The 21884-nt window shown below is 45.3% G+C and overlaps 1 long non-coding RNA gene across 1 annotated transcript in view; it reads left to right on the top strand.

The window, feature by feature from the left end:
- Positions 1-221: 221 nt before the first annotated feature.
- Positions 222-21884, top strand: part of LOC126933623 (uncharacterized) — a 68238-nt gene continuing 46575 nt past the window's right edge. Inside the window, exons 1-7 of the long non-coding RNA XR_007718684.1 lie at positions 222-792; positions 12500-12689; positions 13000-13065; positions 14081-14178; positions 15168-15296; positions 15380-15458; positions 16585-16736. This is a non-coding gene — a long non-coding RNA (uncharacterized LOC126933623). The remainder of the gene's footprint in view (positions 793-12499; positions 12690-12999; positions 13066-14080; positions 14179-15167; positions 15297-15379; positions 15459-16584; positions 16737-21884) is intronic.

The following is a 21884-nucleotide window of genomic DNA, read 5'->3' as shown; positions in this document are numbered from 1 at the left end:
TATGCCACCACAAAAATATGGCTGAAAAGTTACAATTTTAAGAGAAAGTTACATGAATAAGGGAAGTCTCCACCTGTAAGAGTGTCTCCCTCTCTGTCCCAGGAGGAGAAGGATGGCTAAATCACCAGACACTTAATGGAGGAGGCATGACTTAAACCTGCAGAACAACCTTACCTTTGTCTAAGGTGCTTTTCCTGGTCTTCGGGTCTTAACAGGGTCTTTTTCCATACTCTTATTTCTTTATTTCAGAGAACCGATGGTATTTAAACCTGAAGTTTAAACTTTTTCTTTGAAATCTCATTTCTCTGGGTTATCTCCCATATATACAGGAGATATACACATTATCAAACTTCTGTTTGTGTTTTTGCTTGTTAACGTGTCTGTTACAGGGAGTCCTGGTTAAGAATTATGAAGAGTAGAAAGGATTATTTTTCTTCCCCTACAAGGTCCTACCCCATTCCCCCCACTCTTTTGAGGGAGCCGGTCCTAAATGTCAGCTGAAGGGAATACCATATCCTATGAATCATTTGTTATGTCTTTTTGCTTTATATTTTAAGCCTCTTTCTTCATACCTTCCCCTCAACAACTTGAACATGCTTGTTTTCTGGCCCAGGCATAGGAAATGTATGCAAAGGGCAAACTAGAAGCTTTGCTATTGAGAGCACTCATATAAACCGTTTTTCTTCCCAGTGCCTCCACCCAGTTCTTTTCTTCCTACAGGACTCAGACTCTCTTGGACAGAAATCTTTGTCCCCGTGAAATACTGCCATGTCGTCCTGAGAGACAAGATGGGTGAGTTCTCTATCGTGATGATGTGAAGTTGGTTTCCTCGGAACATCTGGTACAACTGGGCCATCTGAGCTGGCCCCCAAAGCCGCGTTGTTATTTATGCCCGTGGCTTTAGGGCCCCAGGAATCAATGACTGTGAGGCAAACCCTGACAAGATCATGTTTCAGCGCGTCTCCCCTGTGGTAGAAAGAACATGACCCCATGTTCTTTCCATGCCTGTTGAAACAGGAGAGTACACGTTTCTGCCACCCAGGCTCTGGCTGTGCATGTGGTCTTGCTAGCTAAGAACTATGCTTGACGTGGAGATAAAGCACTGCAGGGGGAAGCATTGTGTCTTCTGGGATCCTAGAGTGGATTCCAGGGAAAAGATCATGAAGTCCTGTATTACAAAATCTCCCGTTCCATTTCAAAGAGTCACCTCCAAACCTACTGTTAAAAGTATCACTGGTCCAAAAACCCAAATGGAGAAGAGACTTGGGATCTCAGGAACTTCGGTGCCCCATGTGGTTTAGCCAGTCTCTCATGTTATTTAGCAAGCCCACAGCAGGCAGCATCCTGGCCACCAAGTTGCCAGAAACAAGTGAGATAGATTTTTGAAAATAGCCTCTTCCTCAACCTCTGTAGAAACATCAGTCTTTGATACAAGGTGGTCAGAAAACCCAGAAAAAAGTACTTTTGCCTGGGCCTCAGGCAGCAGAGAGGTCCCTTCCAGCATTGCAAGTTCCATAACAAGCTCCATGGTGACCCAAACTGGCAGCTTGGTCCTCACTTGTAGAATGGGGAAGGCCGGGGAACACTTCAGAAGATGGGCCAGCCTCTGTGGACTCACCAGGCATGATGACAGGTACCTGTAATTCTAATTCTAATTCTAATTCTAATTCTAATTCTAATTCAATTAACCACTCAGATTTGGGCTTATGGGAAAGAATGACATCTTGGGAAAGGGAGCTGCTTTCTCTCAGCCCCTCTCAGGGAGTGGAAAACTTCCTGGAGCGTACAAGCAGCTTCCTATACAGATAAGCGTCTTGCCTGATGACACGCCATGTTTCCCATGGGGAAAGCCTGGGGCAGGCTTGGCCACTGAGGCCTGATTGTCTCTGGAAGGCAGGCCAGATTCTATTTCTGTTACCACACATCTTTCTCCTATCTCCAGTTCTGCTCTTGCTATGTTCCAAGCTGAGTGCTCTCTGACTGACTTGGCTTTGGTGAATTCCTACAGACATCCCAAATTCTACCATCAAGGGGCTTGCTTACTCAAGAGCCAAGCTCATCTCCAGTGAGGCAAGAGTTACCTTGGCAGATGCATCTCTGGGTGGCAAAGCGTTAATACCTCTTGCTCTCTCCCAAGGCCTTTGAGTGGCTACCTCTGAGGTGAAGTCATATCTTCTCCCTTGGATGGCCTTATCCTCAGCCCTCCCTGAGCCAGGACAGATAGCTGGCCTGCCCCGTGGTGTGATCTCAGAGGGTGTCTCCTCAAAGCAACATGAGAATTTTACAGGAAGAGACTCAACACACACTTCTTGGAGTCCAAATGGGCTGGCCACAGAATCGCTGGAGAACCTGGCCAGTGTGATGCTGACAATGGCCCCTCAACAAGCTCCTGTAGCCACAACTGCCCTCCAATATGTTTCCTAACCTACACTGGTGTTCCCACCCTCTGCCTACCACAGAGAACCCGGAACACTAGAGGGGACCATGGGAATGTCTACAATAGCTTCATGGTTGCTGTCAGGACATCTGAAGGCAACTGTGAACCTATTTGAGACTAGAGGGGAGGTAGAACCTTCCCTCAGCTCTTTAAGTCCAGCCATTCCCCAGGGCTTGTTCAGTCAAGGAGAGAGAGAGGCTGCTGGCAGCCTCTCTGCTGAACTCCTTGGGAGCTGCGATCCAAGCTTTCTGCAGACTGACATGGAGTGCCTTCTGCAGAGCTCAGTGGCTTCTCTGGCTCCCTCCTGAAGCCAGGGTGAAATGGAGCTGGCATCTAGAAGTCTAGTGAGTACTTCCTGGCCTGGGCCCAAGGAAGCTGTTCCTAGTGGGACAATAGCTGGTCCTCACGACTTGAGGTCGAGTGGGAAACTGTTCCCAGCTACTTCGTACAGCAGAGGCAGCACAGAAGGAGCAGCCTCCTTGAAGGAGGAAGACTGGGTGATGCACTGCAGCCCTTTGCTCTTGGTTTAATTCCTGGGTTCTGGCTTTCTCACATTCTGGGACCCTCCCCTGGATGTGAAGCTCCTTCAGGGCCAAAGACATGTGCTACCGCATGTGGCTGCTGCATTGGTCGTGGAACTGTAAACTGGCTGGGCAGTGACCTCCTCTGGGGAGTCCCTTGAAGAGCATACTGACATGGCCACTCACCCTCCAAAGGGGCTGCTCTAAAGGAAGCTAAGATCTGGAAATCCACCCATTCCCTGGAACAGGTATGGAAAGACTTCACCTGGGATCTGCCAGGTTCTCTTCCTAGCTTTCCAGAGAACCCCCCTGGGAAAAGGACCCATGCTGTGGGGGCTCCTGCTGTTCTACCCATCTGTCCCCTGGGAAGAGGGTGAATCCTCTCTGGAGACTTTGACACTCCAGAACTACACTGGTGGGTACTGCTTTTTTTCTTATCTGTAAGAAAAGCTTAGTATTTTATTTGTCCGCATCCTTCTCTGTATTTCAAACCATCCTTCTCTAAATGAACTTTGGAAGTTTCATTACAGTTTCTTGAAGGTAGACTCTGATTTTATTTATCTAGTGTCTTTCACCCTCTTTCTTTATAGTTTTTGTTTGTTTTGAGACAGTCTTGCTCTGTCACCCAGGCTGGAGTGCAGTGGCACAATTTTGGCTCACTGCAACTTCCACCTCCTGGGTTCAAGCAATTCTCCTGCCTCAACTTCCCGAGTAACTAGAATTACAGGTACCTGCCATCACGCCAGCTACTTTTTGTATTTTCAGCAGAGACGGTGTATCACCATGTTGGCCAGGCTGATCTTGAACTCCTGACTTCAGCTGATCCAACTGCCTTGGCCTCGTAAAGTGCTGGGATTACAGGTGTGAACCACCATGCCCAGCCTCATTATAGTTATATTGAGTACATGATTCTAAGTTGAAAACTTTTTCTCTCAACATCTGCCAGAAATTATTCCACTGTCTCTTGTTTCTGTTGTGGCTACGCAACCTAAGTGACATTTCTTCAAGGTGATCAATCCTGTCTCTGACTTTATTTTAAGATCTTTTTAAAGTTTTGAAATTTCCTTATGTCTGTGTCAATTCCTTTTTTATTTTAAATTTTGCTTGAGCATACTAATTTCTGGGTATTTATTGTTGGATAGCAAACTGCCCCAAAACTTAGTGGCTTAAAGAAATAACCATTTTATTACCTCTTTTGTGAATCAGAAATTTAAGCAAGTATCAGCTGGGCAATTCTTCCACCCCACATGAGATTGGCTGCAGTATCTTGGTGGTATTTAGCTGAAATCTGGGCGGGTCTGGAAGGTTCAAGATAGCTTTGCTCACATGCGTTTACAACATGAACATCAGTGGGGACAGCTGGGAGGCTGGACTCAGATGTGTCCCTCTTCCTTTTACACAGTCTTGAGATTTATCTAGTCAGATTCCTTTTTTTTGAGACGGAGTCTCTCTCTGTCGCCCAGGCTGGAGTGCAGTGGCCGGATCTCAGCTCACTGCAAGCTCCGCCTCCCGGGTTCACGCCATTCTCCTGCCTCAGCCTCAGTCTCAGCTGGGACTACAGGCGCCGCCACCTCGCCCGGCTAGGTTTTTTTTTGTATTTTTAGTAGAGATGGGGTTTCACCGTGTTAGCCAGGGTGGTCTCGATTTCCTGACCTCGTGATCCGCCCACCTCGCCTCCCAAAGTGCTGGGATTACAGGCTTGAGCCACCGCGCCCGGCCGACAATCTAGTCAGATTTCTTACAAGGCCTCTGGCTTTCCCCAGAACCAGAGACAAAGATGGAAACTAAGGCTGCTTCTGACTTAGCCTCGGGAGTCTTACAGCATGACTTTTAGGTCCTATTTATTAAGCAAGTTGCTGAGGCCATTCCAGATACAAGGGGAGAAGGATTAGACACTACCCCGCAAGGGGTGGTACAGGGAAGTTTTTATGGCCATCTTTAATACTACATTGTACATCCTAGATCTGTGGATTCATGTTGTTTGTCAGTTCTAGAAAACTCGTAGCCATCAGATGTTGCTCTTTCTTCCATTTTTCTGCTTTTTCTTTCTGGGTCTCCAGTAAGATATCTAAGACTTTCTTCTTTGAGCCTTCAAATCTCTTCTTTCATGTTTTTATCTCCTTGTCTTTGTACTAAATTATGGGTGAGTTTGTTGGTTCATGAGTTTTTCTTTTCTCTGACATTTTACCACAAAATTTCAAACGTATGGCCAAGTTGAAAGACCTTTACAACGAACAACCAATATCTACTACCTACATTCTACCATTCATATTTTACTTACTTCATATCTATATATTCATCTTATTTTTGATGTATTTCAGGTAAATTGCTGCATCGGTATCCATTGAGCTTTATTTCAATTTTGCATTTCTAGAAGTTCATTTATTTTCTAATCTGCCTATTCCTAGTAGTGTTTTTTATTTTGATTATATTCTTTATTTCTTTAAACATTTCTCATGTAACTATCTTCTTTATCTTAAAATTCTAGTAAGTCCTTGGATATAAATTGTTTTTTGTTGTTTTTTGCTAAAAATGCTTTACTCTTGATCTTAATCTATACAGCACTGTCTGTTTGGAAGATATAAAGGAAGACAGCGAGAGAGAGGAGGCAACTTGGTGGTTTCTGAGAACACAGTCATCAAGGTTGTAAAATGGCATCATTATTGTTAGTCCTCACACTGTCTACTAGCTATTTAAATGAGAACAGAAGTTAGAAATTCAGTTTCTCAGTTGCACTAGCCACATTTCATGTTCTCAATAGCCACGTGTCTAGTGGCTACTGTGTTGAGCAGGGCAGATTAGAGTAACTTCCATCATTTATATACATGGCATGACCATATTTAAATAAAACTGTAGTTAAGAAAAACAGGCAGCAGCTGGATTTGTTTCATGAGCTGTAGTTTGCAGATCCCAGCTCTAGGCCTAAACTGTCATGCTTTCCTTTGAAGAGGACTTGTTTTTGGTTGTAGTTTGGTGAGTACCAAACTAGAAGCACACCAGTCCTCCAGGGCTCTCCTCAGGGCAAGAGTCCCAGATTTGTGTCCTCATTTTCCTGCCATCCCAGGGCTTAGTGTCTGGAAGTACCCTCAGGGCAATGTGGCTTTTAGCAAGTTCTTGCTGTTCTAATCCCATCATGGTTTTCTCTGGAGGGTAAGGTGGGGAGAGGGTACATAGAGACCTCTTGTTTGCAAATAAAACGTTTTGTGTACCAGAGGTAGATGTTCTCTCTTACATTATTTTCCTTCTCACCTCTGGTTAAACTTGGCAGTTATGTCTTCTGCAGGGGAATTGAATAAAACTTTCAGTCTCTTTAGGAAGTTAAAGCTGTGCACAGCTTTCTTCATGGTGTTCTGATTCAGCACTGTATCTGATGTCTGGGGATTCCTTCGTGGAGTGTTGAGATCTGTACTCACTGGAGGGCAGAGATGAGATCATACAGAGCCTAGATGTGGGCCTTGCCTGTTCTCTCCAAGCTGCCAATGCCAGGATTAGTAGCACTGAAAGCCAAGGTGAGAGGCTTCAGATAACTCAGATGGGGGAGGGTTAAGAAGGATGGCAAATGATAGATGGATGAGGGGGTCTCTATTGACCTACACACCACCCTCTGAAAGCTCTGCATCAGGATGGCAGAAGGCCCCTTAAGAGCCTGTTGGGGACCTTGCCATGTGTTCCAAGTGTCACTTATTTTCCTGCTTGCTGATAAGCCATGGGTTGGATTAGCTTGCTCCTCTTATCACCTTCCCAGGTCTGGGTCATTGAAGGAAATGAGATCTTGGCCCCTGAGATCTCTGCCCGTGTTCTGGAGCAGAGGCTGGAGAGGCTGTAAGATCACTCTCCATCCAGCAGGCACTTGAAGGTGCTTGTTGGCAAGTGGGAGACAAGAGCCAGTCCCTGCCATCAAGAAGTGGAGGGTTAGAGACAAACTAATGACAGCCAAATACAGCATGACTAATGCCATGCATGACAACTTTCAGGATACAAGTATTTGCAGGGTACTGAGGGCAACCAGAGAAGGGAGGAATTATGGGGAAGTAGAAGAGAAGCCTGTAGGGCTGGTGACATGAGCTGACCACCTTCTGAGAAGCCAGCAGCTCTGTTCCATAAGTGTAACTTAAGGCGAGTCTTATGCTAACTTGGGGTTAAATAGGTGGCATTTATTGTGCCCTTCTATGACTCAACTGAGTCTTGTACTAACCTGGTTCCTTCATCTTTCTCCTGTCTCTTCCATCCTTTACCCACTGAGATGAGACAAAACCTCAGGGTAGTGTATGTTCCAATCAGAAGGTGCCATGTGGTTTTGAAGGATCCATTAGGGGAGCTGCCACGGAATCGATTCAGCCGCCTGCCAAACATCTGGTACAACTGGGTCATCTGGGATGGGCGAGAAACATTGTCATTTACATCTAAGGGTTTGATGGCCATGAGGACTGTGCCGAGGGCCAGGACAAGCTCTTCCATGGGGTTTCCCCGACTGTGGAGAGGAAGGTCTCACATGCATGTGGACACTGGGGAAGTCAGATGTTTCCTTCAGGGCCACTAGCTGTCAACGTGGTGCTGCTTTCCATGAGATTGACCTCAAGACCCACCAGCGCTGCATTCCGAGGCCAGTACTGTGCCTTCGCTGAGGCCAAGAGAGAATCCCCCATGAGCTTTGGTATGAGCAGCTTCTCTCTGTTCTGGCTCCAGAGTTTCCATTAGGAACCATCTCAGATCCAAGTGTCACCCATGTGGGAAACAGAAGGGCAGAGGCTGGGGGGCCCTCTCAAATGGGGAATGAGGAAGCCTCAGAGGATAGAGGGGAGACCCACAGCATCTGATCCCTCTCTTCCTTCTACCCACTGGAAAAGAAGATCCTTTGTTAATGGATGAAACCTTAATAGCCCCAAGGCTGCAGTTAAGCAAGACATGGGATGGAGTATAAGGTCTAACAAAAACCCTGCTCACTACTGCTTTCCCCAGACCGAAGGCTAAACCCATGCAGGATGGCTTGGTGAATCATCTGCTGCCAGCCCCTTCAGAATGGCCCTCCATTCTGCTCTCTGCTCTTTACACATAATCAGGAGAGAGTGCTGGGGTCCAGAGTTGCCCTTGAAGAGAGGGATGGAAAAGTGGCTCAGACGTGGGAGGGGGTGACCAAAAGAGAAAGCCTGGACTCCTCACCTGCCCTCTGGGAGATCAGATCTCTCCAAGAGGAGCCCCTGGATTTGGAAAGTGCTCAGGAAGGCAGTATTGAGCACCAAACCGCCTAGAACCCTCCACCTGCTGGCAGCAGCTAGGCCAAACTCTTGGGTTTGAAAAGTGAGAGTGCTGAGCACCAGGCTGCTCTCTGGCTTTCGAACCTCCCCGCTGGGCCACAGATAATCCCTCAGCAGGCACTGTTGGAGGCCATACCCTTGTCCCAGCACCAGAGATTCAGGAAGACCAGGACATGGGGCATAAATTCACGGTGCTTCATCTCCCTGCTGGGGAGGGGACTGAAGATCACGACCATTAATGGCCTTCTCATCTCAACCTCAGGTACGGGCAATGGCCAGTGGGAAGGCCTGGACACAAGGAACTGGCATGCTGTTAAGCATGAATGTGGAAAGGTTACCTAAGTGCATAAGGCTGTTCTTGTGTTGCTATAAAGCAACACAACAAATACCTGTCTGGGCACAGTGGCTCACACCTGTAATCCCAGCACTTTGGGAGGCCAAGGCAGGAGGATCACTTGAGCCCAGGAATTTGAAACCAGCCCGGGCAACATGGTAAAACCCTGTTTTCACGAATATTATAAAAATTAGCCAGGTGTGGTGGCACATGCCTGTAGTCCCAGCTACTAGGGAGGCTGAGGTGGGAGAATTGCTTGAGGCCAGGAGGTTGAGGCTGCAATGAGCCAACACTGCATCACTGCACTCTAGCCTAGGTGACAGAGTGAGGCCCTGTCTCAAAAAATAAAAAACAAACACAAAAAATCACTGAGACTCAGTAATTGATAAGAGGTTTAATTGGCTGGCTTGCAGTTCTGCAGGCTTTATAGGAAGTATGGTGTTGGCATCTATCTGCTCAGCTTCTAGAGAGGCCTTGGGAAGCTTTTACTCATGGCAGAAGGTGAAGTGGGGGCAGGCACATCAGATAATAACGGCAGGAGCCAGAGAGAATTGGGGGTTGAGGAGAGGTGCCATACACTTAAACGACCAGATCTCAAGCGAATTCACTCACTCTCTCAAGGATGGCACTAAGGGGATGGTGCTAAACCATTCATGAGAAACCTGCCCCCATGATCTGATCGCCTCCCACCAGGCCCCACCTGCAACACTGGGGATTTACATGTCAACATGACATCTGGGCAGGGACACAGATCCAAACCATATCACCAAGTGCTGATACTTCAAATTGTTTTCAGTGCTGTCTTGCATTGTGGCAGGCCTAGGAGAATTCAGACTGAAGTTTGTCCTTGTCTTCCCTTCATCAAAACTTACTTGTGACCCTCACTACATCTAGCTTCCCAGATCACCTAACTTGTTAGTAGCTCTTCTCTTGTCCAGTCTTTTTCATCCTTCAGGTCTCTGCTCAGATGCCACCAACAGTCACTACCACATCATCCTCTTTCATTCTTTCAGAGCACTTACTGCTGTCAGCGACTCTTTTTAAGAAAGGGTCTCCCTCTGTCACCCAGGTTGGAGTGCAGTGGTGTGATCATGGTTCACTGCAGCCTTGATATCCTGGGCTCAAGTGATCTTCCCACTTCAGCCTCCCAAGTAGCTGGGACAACAGGTGCACGCCACCACACCTGACTAATTTTTGTATTTTTAGTAGAGATGGGGTTTCACCACGTTACCCAGGCTGGTCTTGAACCCCTGTACTGAAACAATCCACCCATTTTGGCCTCCTGAAGTGCTAGGATTATGGGTGTAGGCCACCGTGACCAGCCGTTGGTGACTTTTCTTGTCTCTCTCAGTGGAATGCAAGTGTCATGAGGACAGGTTCCTTGCTATCTGACTTTTCCCTGGTGTATCCTCAGGAACCAGCAAGGGACTTGGCACATAGCATAAAGCTGTTGAATGAATGTTACCTCTTCTTCTAGTATCTTCCTATGAGGCACTTCAGGAAATACAACTCAACTGAATACTTGCTTGTGACTTCAGTCTTCATGGAATCCTGGTGAGGGAGGGCTTTGAGAAGGGTCTTAAAGAATGCTCTAGAGGTATTTTCTCAGTTCTAGAGGCTTTGTTTCTCTATTTGCATCAGTGGAGCTCCACTGGGGTAATGACTGGCAGATATTCCCTCCCAAATGCCATACAGGAAATTGGGTAGGTTTCTCCCTGTCTTTTGACTGCTGTACCCCCACTCTGCCAAAATACTGGGTTTTAGAATCCTGTAAGGATTACGTTAAACTTTTCCCCTCAGTACTCATGTTCTGAAGTTGGTAGGTTAAGAAGGCTAGTGGAGCCCATGAAGTTGATTCTGCTCCAGATAAGTAAATGCATATCCTGGGCCCCCCTTGAGTTTTGGGGAGAGGTGGGATTTCCTGCACCTACGCGACCATTGAAAAGCCTGGCAAGCCCTGCCATTGTGACCTGGATGTTCTGTATCTGCTGGGCGCTTGGTAGGGAGTCAGTTTCCTATGCCGTGGAGAGCAAAAACCACAAAAGTAGCAACTTAGTAACTTTCTAAATAAGTCACCACTATTTGTTTCTGGCCATGCCTCCTATGGGAGCAATGACTGCACTTCTATGCTTCAGCTTTTGCGGGAAATTTCTCATTCCCGGGCCTCAGGCTGGAACGAACCAGTTTCACTCAGCGGAAAGCTGTTCCCAGGGAAAACCATGAACTTGATGGCAGGGCTGCTCAAAAGCTTAGTTTATCTGGAGTGTATCTTTCTCCCTCCCTTTGATCACTCTCCCCAGCTGAGTTCCCAAACTTACACGTTAGGCAGCAGTGGCTTGTGAAGACGAGAATAGCCCCTGTCCTTACTATAGCTTCTAGAAACATGGTTGTCTAGGAACTTGTGAGTCGGATGAGGTCTTCTTGCTGGTTCATCAGATAATTGTTGAGCCTTTGTAATCCTAAATATTTTCATTTCAAATAAAGTTGTTAAGCCCAATCAGAAAAAAGGGAATAAAAAGTGTTGGGTAAGTGTAAGCTCTTAAGAGATACTGGGAGCTCTGGAGGGATCTAGGGGAGACTCCCACTTCTTTCTGGAGTTCATATATTTATTTTACAGACAGGGTCTCATTCTGTCACTCAGGCTGGAGTACAGTGGCATAATCACAGCTCACTGCAGTCTCAAACTCCTGGGCTCAAGTGATCCTTCCACCTCAGCCTCCCAAGTAGCTGAGACTACAGGCCCACACCACCATGGCTGGCTAATAATTAAAAAAATTGCAGAGATGAGGTCTCCCTATGTTACCCAGGGTGGTCTCAAACTCCTGGCCTCAAATGATCTTCCTGCTTCAGCCTCCTAAAGTGCTGAGTTTACAGGCATGAGCCACTGCAACTGGCCACTTTTCTGGAGTTTAATAATGGAGTTGTGTCAGAATATGCTAAGTTATAATGTGGTTTCAAGAGCAACCCAGCCTTCTCACTCGGGCCACAGTCCATGCGTGCAGCGGGTGGGCTCTGCTCATTGCAGTCCCCTGGGCACCAGCCTGACGGTTATGTTACCTGGCCTGAGGGGAAGCACGCTGGGGGGTCTTTGCACTGGCAGTTAGATGCTCTGGACAGAAATGATAGTCACTGGCTGAAAGTGATTTCACAACCATGCCCAAACACGAGAGTTGTGAAGGACAATTTTCTTATATCTATAGGGGAAAGAGCTGGAAGTATTTGAACAGTTTCAGAATCAGCAACAGGAGTTGACTGTGTTGGCCATTAGGGCTTCAGTTCAAACTGATGTCAGACTTTTAATCATTTAGTGGGCTTGAAGGCCACAAAAGCAGGGTTTCCTAGCCTTGTTCTCCTGTTACAGCTGAGAGAAATTGTCTTGGTTTATTTCAGAAAAAGCCCTTTTTAGCCACTGTAGTATCAAGAGGCAGCTTTGGAGGATGGATGGTAATTTGAGATTAGGAGCTGGGATCTGGTATTGTAGGCATGGGTGTTTCAGAATTACTTGGGGAATACAACCTGGGGTTGCCTTAATAGGAGTAGAAGCAGCAGGTCAAGGGAGGGGTAAGTACCCCTTTATTTTGGCATAGTCACATCCTACCTGATACAACTGTTCCAAGTACCATACTTGGAAGGCAGCTTTGTCAAGCTGGAACCTAAGGAGGGTTACCAGGGGAGTTGGGAGTCTTGGGAGTTGGAAGGGATTACTTGGTAGCTGCTCTAAGTATTTGAAGAGGTGTCAGAAGTTTTCTTCTTACTGGTAAGGAATTTACCTCTGTAGTGAGATGAATTGGACTGCATTGTAGGTGGTATACTCACTACTCTAAGTGACCAAAGAAGCTGAAGAAGGGATTTGACCCTTCCAAGTGTAGAGAGAAAGAGTGGTTGCCATGGGTGATTCCTCAGGTCCCATCCGCCTCTGTCATCATATTTCTATGATTCTGTTTTTTCTCAGAAATAAACCTTTCCTCACGGGAGAGAGTGAATGCCAGTTGAGACCTCACGATATAAAGACACGGCTGCTCACAAATGTTCCACTGTGAATCCCTCAGGAGTCCTGAAATTGGTGATAGGATCTCCATTTTACAGCAGAGGTGACTGAGGTTGAGAATGAAGGAAGCCAGGCACTCATGCAGTCTTACAAGGTATTGTAGTATTGTAGTTAAAAGTGGAGTCTGGAGCCACATACAGGCTCTGCAGCTTTCTAGCTATGTGACCTTGGGTAACATCTCAGTCTAGTCTCTGCAAAATGGAAATGATAGCACCTCATAGGGTTGTGAAGATTAACCAGTTTATAGGCAGCATATTGAACATCAGCATCTTAGCACAGAATGTGAGCTAAATATGCTTCATGTATTGACTACTACAATCATGATCAATGTCTGAACTAAGTTTAAGACACTATAGGCAAGCAAAACTAACTTCTCTTTCCCTTTCTCCTGTCTCCCAATGTAGATGCAACAACATTTTCCTCACTTCCTGGAAATGGCTCCGTTCTAGCATTCCAACATGATCCAGGAGGTAAGATTTCTTTACTGGAGAATATCAGATACATTCCCAATCTGTTGATCACATTTAGAGACCTAATGAATTCCCTAAACCCATCTTAAACTCATGGCAGAAAGCAGGTGTGTATTGAGGATGCAAAGTATGCTCTTTGACTGGTCATGTCAGGAAATGGACGAAATCAACCTTTTTGATCCAGATTTCAAGCTATATACTCTCCCAACTTTACAAACGCACAAATTGAATATGTTTTTAGTCATTTTTAGTGTATTATGTCTAAGGTTTTGTATTTCTCAGGCTTAATCTGAATCACAGCATTACCCAGGGGCCATTGTCTCCATAATCCATTCCCAAGTCCAGTATAAACTTAAACATAAAGCACGTTCTCATCTTGCATTGAGGTCAGTTTGAGGGTAAAAATCCCAACGGGGGGCATGTGATACTGAAGCACTATTGGGATGCTTTGTTGGTGGGGCTTTTTTTTTTCTCCCTGTCTTCCACAAATGTCTTAGTGACAGTGATGGTTAAGTCAGAGCATCTCAAAGAGTCTGAGCGTTGAATCTTCCAAAGTGTTCGAATCTGTGGTAAGGGAAATGAAGCACAAGGTAAGTTGAGGGTTGGACTGTGTGCTGTTGGACTCTTGTTCTTGTGACAAGGTCAGCAGTCCCTTGTGGGCATGTCAGTTCCTGCCCCCGCACAGGCATGTGTACACACACGTGCACACACACACTCCTGGCTTTTGTTTTTTTCCCAGGTGGGAAACTGTTCTTTACACCTTGACTTGCTGATCTGTCTTCTACCAGGGATCCAGGAACATTACTAAGGGGCAACGGGACTTGGGGTGGGGGTAACAGGCTGGGATTGAGGTGATTAGATTCTAGTCTCAGATGAGTCCCTAATAGGGTTTTGGACAAAATCTCCGTTTTAAATTTGTTTTCTTAGCTCTATAGAGTCCACCTGTAAGGTTTTTTGTCTGTTTGTTTTTGTTTGTTTGTTTGTTTTGAGATGGAGTTTCACTCTTGTTGCCCAGGCTGGAGTGCAATGGCACAATCTTGGCTCACCGCAACCTCCGCCTCCTGGGTTCAAGCGACTCTCCTGCCTCAGTCTCCCGAGTAGCTGGGATTACAGGTATGCACCACCACGGCTGGCTAATTTTGTATTTTTAGTAGAGATGGGGTTTCTCCACGTTGGTCAGGCTGGTCTTGAACTCCTGATGTCAGGTGATCACCCGCCTCGACCTCCCAAAGTGCTGGGATTACAGGCATGAGCCACCATATTCGGCCCACATGTAAGTTTAACAAGGTTTTAGTTCTAAAGTTTCTAACTCACCGAGACCTAACTGATGAGGAACACTATTACTGTCATTATCACCAGCACCAGCATCGTTACCCTTTCTCTGAACTGGTGGTTGACCTGTTTTTGGGAAATGGTTGTGAAGATTAAATGAGTTAACATGACAAGTTTCAAACAGTGCATGGGTATGGCCTATAATACAATCTATAAAGTGTTAGTGGTGATGAGAAAACATTGCTTACAGGGTTGTGAACTGTGATATGCCTCTTGGAAAACAATGCAGTAGACATATTAAGAGCCAAAACCAAATGGTTCTCAGACCAGAGATCCCACTTGTAGAAATCCCAGAAATATATAACTTTGGAAAACTCATACCAACATATTCATCACAGGATTATTATGTAAATTTTAAAACGAGTGGCTAACAAGATCAAATAAATTAGATCATCTACTTGACTCCTTTGTAGCCGCTAAAAGACTAATAGCAATGCAAAAAAAAAAAAAAACATACAAGCCTGTAGGCCTTTGACATAACTATAATGACGTAGTTATGTAGTAGTATACAATGATGAACACTGTAACATTGCTATAGATCCTGGAGTATGTGGGCTTTGGCATTATGAGTCTTCCTATTTCTTTCATAACTAACAAGGAGGTCGGCAACAGATGACACAGGTAGTCGAACACAACCAAAAGTGGGAACAGAAGACAATAAGGTCCTTTACTTTTTGTCAAGACCTGACTTGACTTTAATGATCAGTAACTAAATGTCCGCTCAGTAGTTCTTTCCTGGAATTAGTTGCCTTTAACTTTTGTTCTTAAAGTCTCTTCAGAAGAATCCACTCCTAACAGAGATAAGCAACAGTGGTCTACATGATGCCACGGTTCATTGGGTCTTTTTTGGCAACACTCCAAAGTATTCTCAATCCGAAGGCAGCCTCCACAATCAGCTGGTAGGAATGTGTTGTCTCTTGGCTAGTTCTAATAACAAACAAAGATAGTCTTATAACATCATAATCCCTATTCTTGCTTGCAGATCTTCGGAAAAAACGAACAAACAAAAACAACTGCTATTCACTCTAAAATGATGAAGGCAAGCTAACTGGAATGGAAAAGTAAGTGTTCTCGAGGTTTAGTAGTTTTATTCAAGATGCGTTGGGCCAGGTGTGGTGGCTCATGCCTGTAATCTCAGCACTTTGGGAGGCTGAGGTGAGAGGACCACTTGAGCCCAGGAATTCGAGACCAGCCTAGCAATATGAAGAAACCCCATATCTACTAAGAATACACGTACATAAACATTAGCTGGGCATGGTGGCGTGTACCTGTAAGTCCCAGCTCCTTGGGAGGCCGAGGTGGGAGAATTGCTTGAATCCGGGAGGCAGAGGCTGCAGTGAGCCAAGATCATTCCACTGCACTTTAGCCCAGATGATGGGAGTGAGACCCTGTCTCAAAACTGTTAATTTGAGTTATTTGTGGTTATTCCATTTGGGGGAGAAAATATATAGTTCTACTATAGTTCAAGTACCTGAAATAAAGGGAAAATACCCATAAAGTGTTAAAACTAGAGTGTCAAACAAGATCATGATCAGTTTTCCCTTCCTTTGTAGTAAATGGGAGAAGAGCCTGGTAAAACACAATGAACTGTGGCCAGGGTCACTAATGTCTTGAAGAGTATGATTAAAAATCTTCTCCCTGGCTGGGCACTGTGGCTCACTCCTGTAATTCCTGCACTTTGGGAGGCTGAGACAGGAGGATCTCCTGAGAATAGGACTTCAAGACCAGCCTGGGCAACATAGCGAGACTGTCTCTACAAAAAATACAAAAAAGTTAGCCAAGCATGGTGGCACATACCTGTTAGTCTCAGTTACTCAGGAGGCTGAGGCAGGAGAGGATCACTTGAGCCCAGGAGTTCAAGGCTGCAGTGAGCTGTGATTATACTACTACACTCCAGCCTGGACGACAGAGAGAGAGAGAGACGCTGTCTCTTAAAAATAAACAAAAACACTCCCTGTGCTAAACCTGCATGTGAAAATCAGCTTTTTTTCTACAGAGATGAATTAAGAAATTACTTGGTGGAAAAGAATCCTGAATTGAAATAAGCTAAATTAATGAATGCAATAGTCTACAATATAGTTTCATAACTTTACTGTCTAATCTCAGAGTCTTTAAAAACAATGTAACATTTCTTTACCAAGTGGTATTTAGATTGTTTTCTTCTCCTCCCTTTCAAACCATTCCTAGAAAAGATGCTGTGAATGTCACGTATGCTTCCTGGCTACACTCAAGGTCTCAAGGAATAGATGTGCCTGATCCCCTGTCTTACCAGATAAGGGCCCTCACTGAGGATGATCTAGGAACCCACAAGGTGGCAAAGAGGTGCCCCTTCCTTGAAGGTATGGATAGGTCTCTTGGCTGCTGGTGGTCAGTAGCATGTGCCACACTTGGATTAGGCATGATTCAATCAGGATCAAGTTGAACTAGGCAAAGTCCCCCGATGCTAGGCCACGTCATTTCCCATGGAGAGCAGACCCTTACTCGGTCTACATCATGGGAATGTTATGCTTGTCCCCCAACCCGAGGAAGAATTGGCTATTAATTCATCATGTATGTAATATATTGTATTGCATTTTACTATGGGTTAGGCATTGTTTGGGACACTAGGGATTCAATAGCAAACCTAAAGGCAAATCCCTTCCCTCGTGTACTTCGCAGTCTAATCAGGAGATAGAATGGATAAATTACAGAGTATCTGAGTTGATATGCTCTATGAAGAACAATCAGATAAAGGGGATAAATAGGGTTTTGTGTATGCACATGTATGTGATAATAGTCTTTAAAAGGTGGTGAAGGAAGGCTTCCTTGAGAAGATGTTGAGGGAGAGCCCATGTGGTCCTCAGGGGAAGAGGCTTCTGGATGGTATTGATGCCCTGCGGCAGGGTTGTGTGTGGTGTGTTCAAGGAACAGGTGGAGGCCAGCAACAGAGAGGAAGAGCAGCAGAGGAGCCTTTGGGACACTCTGGGAGACAGCGTGGTAGAAGGGACTGGACAGTGAGACTGACCAGAACAGCCTATTTCTTCTGTCTTTAGATGTGAATGGGTGTGAGACAGACCTAAAGCTCTGGTGATCCTCGCTGCCAAGAGGACTGAAGTCCATGCCCCCATGCAGCTTGGCATGCTGTGTGTGCATGCTCCCCGCCCAGGTATCGGTTGCCCAGGCACCCTGCCACTGGCTGTATTTACCAGCTGCTGGAATCTCCTGGAAGTCCTGTACCCTGAGAAGGTCAGGGTGGAGCTCTTATTCTGAAGACTTTGGCCACAAATACCAAAGAAAGCATTTTCCAAAGGAAAATGTTCTAGACAAAGTCCAGGAACTGTTCTAGAACTTGGAACATGTTGTAAGATCATTTACTATGAGAATGTTCATTGTGCTGATTTTTCTTCTGCAACTTTGCCTTTGGAATACTTCCATAGGATGCTATTCCTGACTCTGATCAAAGTAGACGTGAGTAGGAATTAACTTGAGCATCCAGTTGTTTCCCCAAGGCTCCTTTGTGACCCTGCTTTTGTCTTGCTTTTTTTCTTCTTATCAAAGATTATATTGGGCAGGGACTTGCACCGGAAAATCGATGTGAGCTCCTTGTGAGCGGGTCCAGCATAGAGCAGTTGGTAATGAATTAACGGATGCCCTTAGCCTTTTTAAGGACTTACTGCTGGTGATGGTAATTCATTTGGTACAGTTACCTCTGAAATAATGTAACCTGCCTGAGCTGCCACAGGCAGATCAATAGACATGATTTTTATTTCCCATCTTGCTAACTTGCTGTGTGACCTTGGTGCTCAGGTCTTGCATATCCCTGTGAAACAAAGGATTAGACTAGATGTCGAAGGCTTTGTTTAGATCTTTGAATGTTAGATGCTGAAATCCCAGCAAAGATGCCATTTAGCACAATCTTTTTCCACTGGACTCTAAGGGCAGGTGGGTAATCTTGCAATGCTATTTGCAAGTTTTTTTTCTTGAGGTGGGGGTTTCTTAGTTTGTATATGTCAAGAGAAGATTGAGTTTGGCATAAAATAGAAGCTCAGTATATAGTAATTGAATTTCTTATGGCTACAAATCTACATGTAACTATTTAAAATATTTCATGTTTTTTTGTTTTTTCTTCCCCTGCCCTCCCAGGTATCCAGATAAGTCAGTGACAAGAGTTAAGTTGGAACAGGGTCTGTGAGTCAGTCATCTGGAGGTTGCAGTCATCTAGCTTCTGTGGATTTTGCTCTAAAGATAGTTTCTATTTCTTTGCATCCATATAAGCTATCTGATGGTAGAATACATTCTGAAATACAACTGGCCTTGTGCTTCTCTGGGTACATGGTCTCAAATATAACAATCTTTTTAAAAATAAACAATTTTTGATATGCATAAAATGAAAAATATTTAATCATCAGCTCTCAGGCAATTTAGATTCAGCATCACAAAGGAATGTTAGGCGTTTTCCAAAGTTAACTCTGTGTGCATGCACAGGGTTCTTGAGGGAGCTATATAGCAAAAATAGGTTTGTTTTTTTTTTATAAAAAAAAAAAAAGCCCTTATATTACCAGGTTCATTTGTTCCAAGTCTGGCTTTGGCTTTTAATCAAATGTTAACATTTGTTTATTCTCTCAAAAAATATTTATCTATGATGTGCCTGACAACATGCTAGGGATGGGTATAAGAGCATAAATCTTTGAAGGTGCTTTCGAGAGCCCATTAGGAAAGGGAATGGGCTCTCACCCTGTTACTTAGTTCTCGGCCTGTCACTTAGTTCCCTTTAAAAAAAATTCCTCTGTGTTTCAGGAGTTGGATTATCCCTTAACTACCTGGGCCCGCTGGTTGGAGTTGCTGTGCTTACTGCAATCTTGCATATGTTAGTTATTGGTCTTGTGTGACTCGTGACTAGAACATACATGAAGAAGGCAAATTCTCTGGGTCAGAACACAACATTACAGGAGTGCCCACCTATAGCACCTACTTTTGGCCTAGAACTCCTGACATCAGGTGATCCGCCTGCCAGGGCCTCCCAAAGTGCTGGGATTCCAGGCATGAGTCAGTGTGCCTGGCCAACCTGAGGGACTTCTGTAAGCTCCCTCCCTTCACCCCCTGCCAACCTAAGCTGCATGCCAGGGTTCCAGATGGTATTCAGGGCAAGAAGGTTCATCAGAACTGGGAACCACAGGTGTGGAGGGAGCAATCAGAGGCCTGCTGCCTCCCTGATGCCTGTCTATAATGCAGGGTGGGAGAGAGGACCACCTTGTCTCCTGTTGGAGGTGCCATCAAGTCACACAGATTCTCTGTGAACTTGGGAAGAAGCAGCTTGAGTTCCATCCTGTGCATCATCCTTGTTCTCCATGATGTAAATTATGCTGGGCTTCTGACTCTCTCCCTGGGAGAAGGCCTGTATGCTGTATGTTCTGCATCAAGACCCAGCCTGCAGTCCCAACAATGGGCTGAGGTAGACCTCTGGTGACTCAGATACTCTAGTGATGAGTGTGGTCTGCAGGAGGTGCCCAGGGGAGCAGGAAGCACACAGCACCAACTTGGAAAGTTAACAAATGAGTTTAGTGATGGACACACAAGAAACTGTTAACATGTTTTAGAAAACTTACTTGGCCTCAGCACTTTTCTCTCCTTTTAGGCTGGGTGCGGGGTGAGACCTCCTCCTTCTTTTTCCTTCACCCTTGGTTGTATTTTATTGGATTACAAGTTTGTATTTATTTTATATTACAAGATCCTGTCTTCTGTTCTTTTTTTGGCCACTGTCTATGCCAGGCTGCTATTAGAGCCTGACAGCTTCACCCTAAATAAAAGAAACCCTTTTATGTGTAATTTAAAAAAATAAACAGAAAACCTCTAGATCTTTTTAAAATCTACCGGCAATGTTTGACTCCTTTACTTTTAAAAGTGGAGCTATTCCCATTCCTCTGTTTTAGGCCTACACTTGTCATTTTGTAGAGGAGACCATTGGAGAGGATGCTAGAGGTCTTAAATATGGTTCTCACCCACGGTTTGCTTGCTTTTATTAGACTGAGCTAAAGGGTGGGGGAATTCACATGCCATGAGAGAATAGATACTTGTATGTGCTTGAGTCTCATGGAGGTAAGATGGGAGAGATTTGTAAAGTAGATCAAGAAGAAAAACTTCGAATTAGGCAGGGTGGGTCCTGAGTTTCTGGAAGCAGGGCCACATTCTCTGCAGTGCCAGGCATGGGCACTCTTTTACTTGAAGGAACTCTTTTACTTGAAGGAAAGCTTCAGGATGAGGGGTGCTTCTAAGCTGGCCTTAGGTTCTTGAGAGATGCAGAGCTAAATGGGATTGGCAGTTCTGATCTTGCTGCAGCAGCCTCCTGGTCCAGCTTCCACATCTTAACCTCTCTAGAGAGCAGCCTAGTCAGCAGAATGGAGCTGGGGAGAGCCGGGTGGGGTGAGGTACAGAGCCCTACTGAGAGGAGGGGAATGCAGTGTCTCCACAGACCCAGCTCTGGGGGTGGGAGGAGCAGATTCCACGCCTGACTCGTGGAAAGCAGAGGCATCAGGCACGGGGTGCTTTTGTGTGAATCGTGGCTGTATGGAGCATGCACTGGTTCCCACGTTGAGCCCCAGCGAAGGTATGAGGCGAACAGTGTGCAGCTCTGTTCCCACTGCTCCCCAGAATGTGAAAGGTGGCACAGCATAGCTGCGGTACAGGGTGGTAGGGCTGCCCACCGGGATGATCCAGAGAGGTGCTGGGCCATAGTCCCCAGGTCTGTTCTGTCACCAGGCCTTCCATCATACTATAGGTTTTGAAATCTTTAAGGTCCCTCTCTTAAAATGCAAATACTCCAGTGAGGTTTGAGGCTTTATTATCCTATCTCCTAGACTTGTCTTTAATAAAACAAAAAACCCAGCTTTATTAAAGTCTAATTTGTATATCATAAAATTCATTTTGAGTTATTCCACCATAATGATCCAACCTTAAAATGCTATCACTCCAAAGATACTTCTACTTGTAGCCATTCCCATTCCCATTCCCACCCCGTCCCTGTCCCAGGCAACCACTAATCTTTCTGTCTGTATGGATTTGCCTCTTGACATTTCATATAAATAATACAATATGTGGTCTTCTGTGTCTTGCTTCTTTCTCTTAGTGTAATGTTCTTGAGACTCCCCCATGTTGCAGCATAACAGTAATCTGTTCCTTTATATTGCTGAGTAATATTCCATTGCAAATACCGTGTTTTCATTCACTGATGGTGAACATTTATTTCTGGGTTTGGGCTACTATGAATAATGCAGCTATGAACATTCATAGCTTCTGTTCTTATATGCACATGTATTTGGAGTATGTGCTTATTTTGGGTAGATCACTTTAAAAAACTGGTCAGGCACAGTGGCTCACGCCTGTAATCCCAGCACTTTGGGAGACTGACGTGGGTGGATCACCAGAGGTCAGGGGTTCGAGACCAGCCTGGCCAACATTGTGAAATCCCGTCTTTACTAAAAATACAAAAATTAGCTGGGTGTGGTGGTGGG

Source organism: Macaca thibetana, chromosome 13 (assembly GCF_024542745.1).
Source record: "Macaca thibetana thibetana isolate TM-01 chromosome 13, ASM2454274v1, whole genome shotgun sequence".
NCBI lineage: Eukaryota > Metazoa > Chordata > Mammalia > Primates > Cercopithecidae > Macaca > Macaca thibetana.
This window is presented reverse-complemented; position numbering and strand designations above follow the sequence as displayed.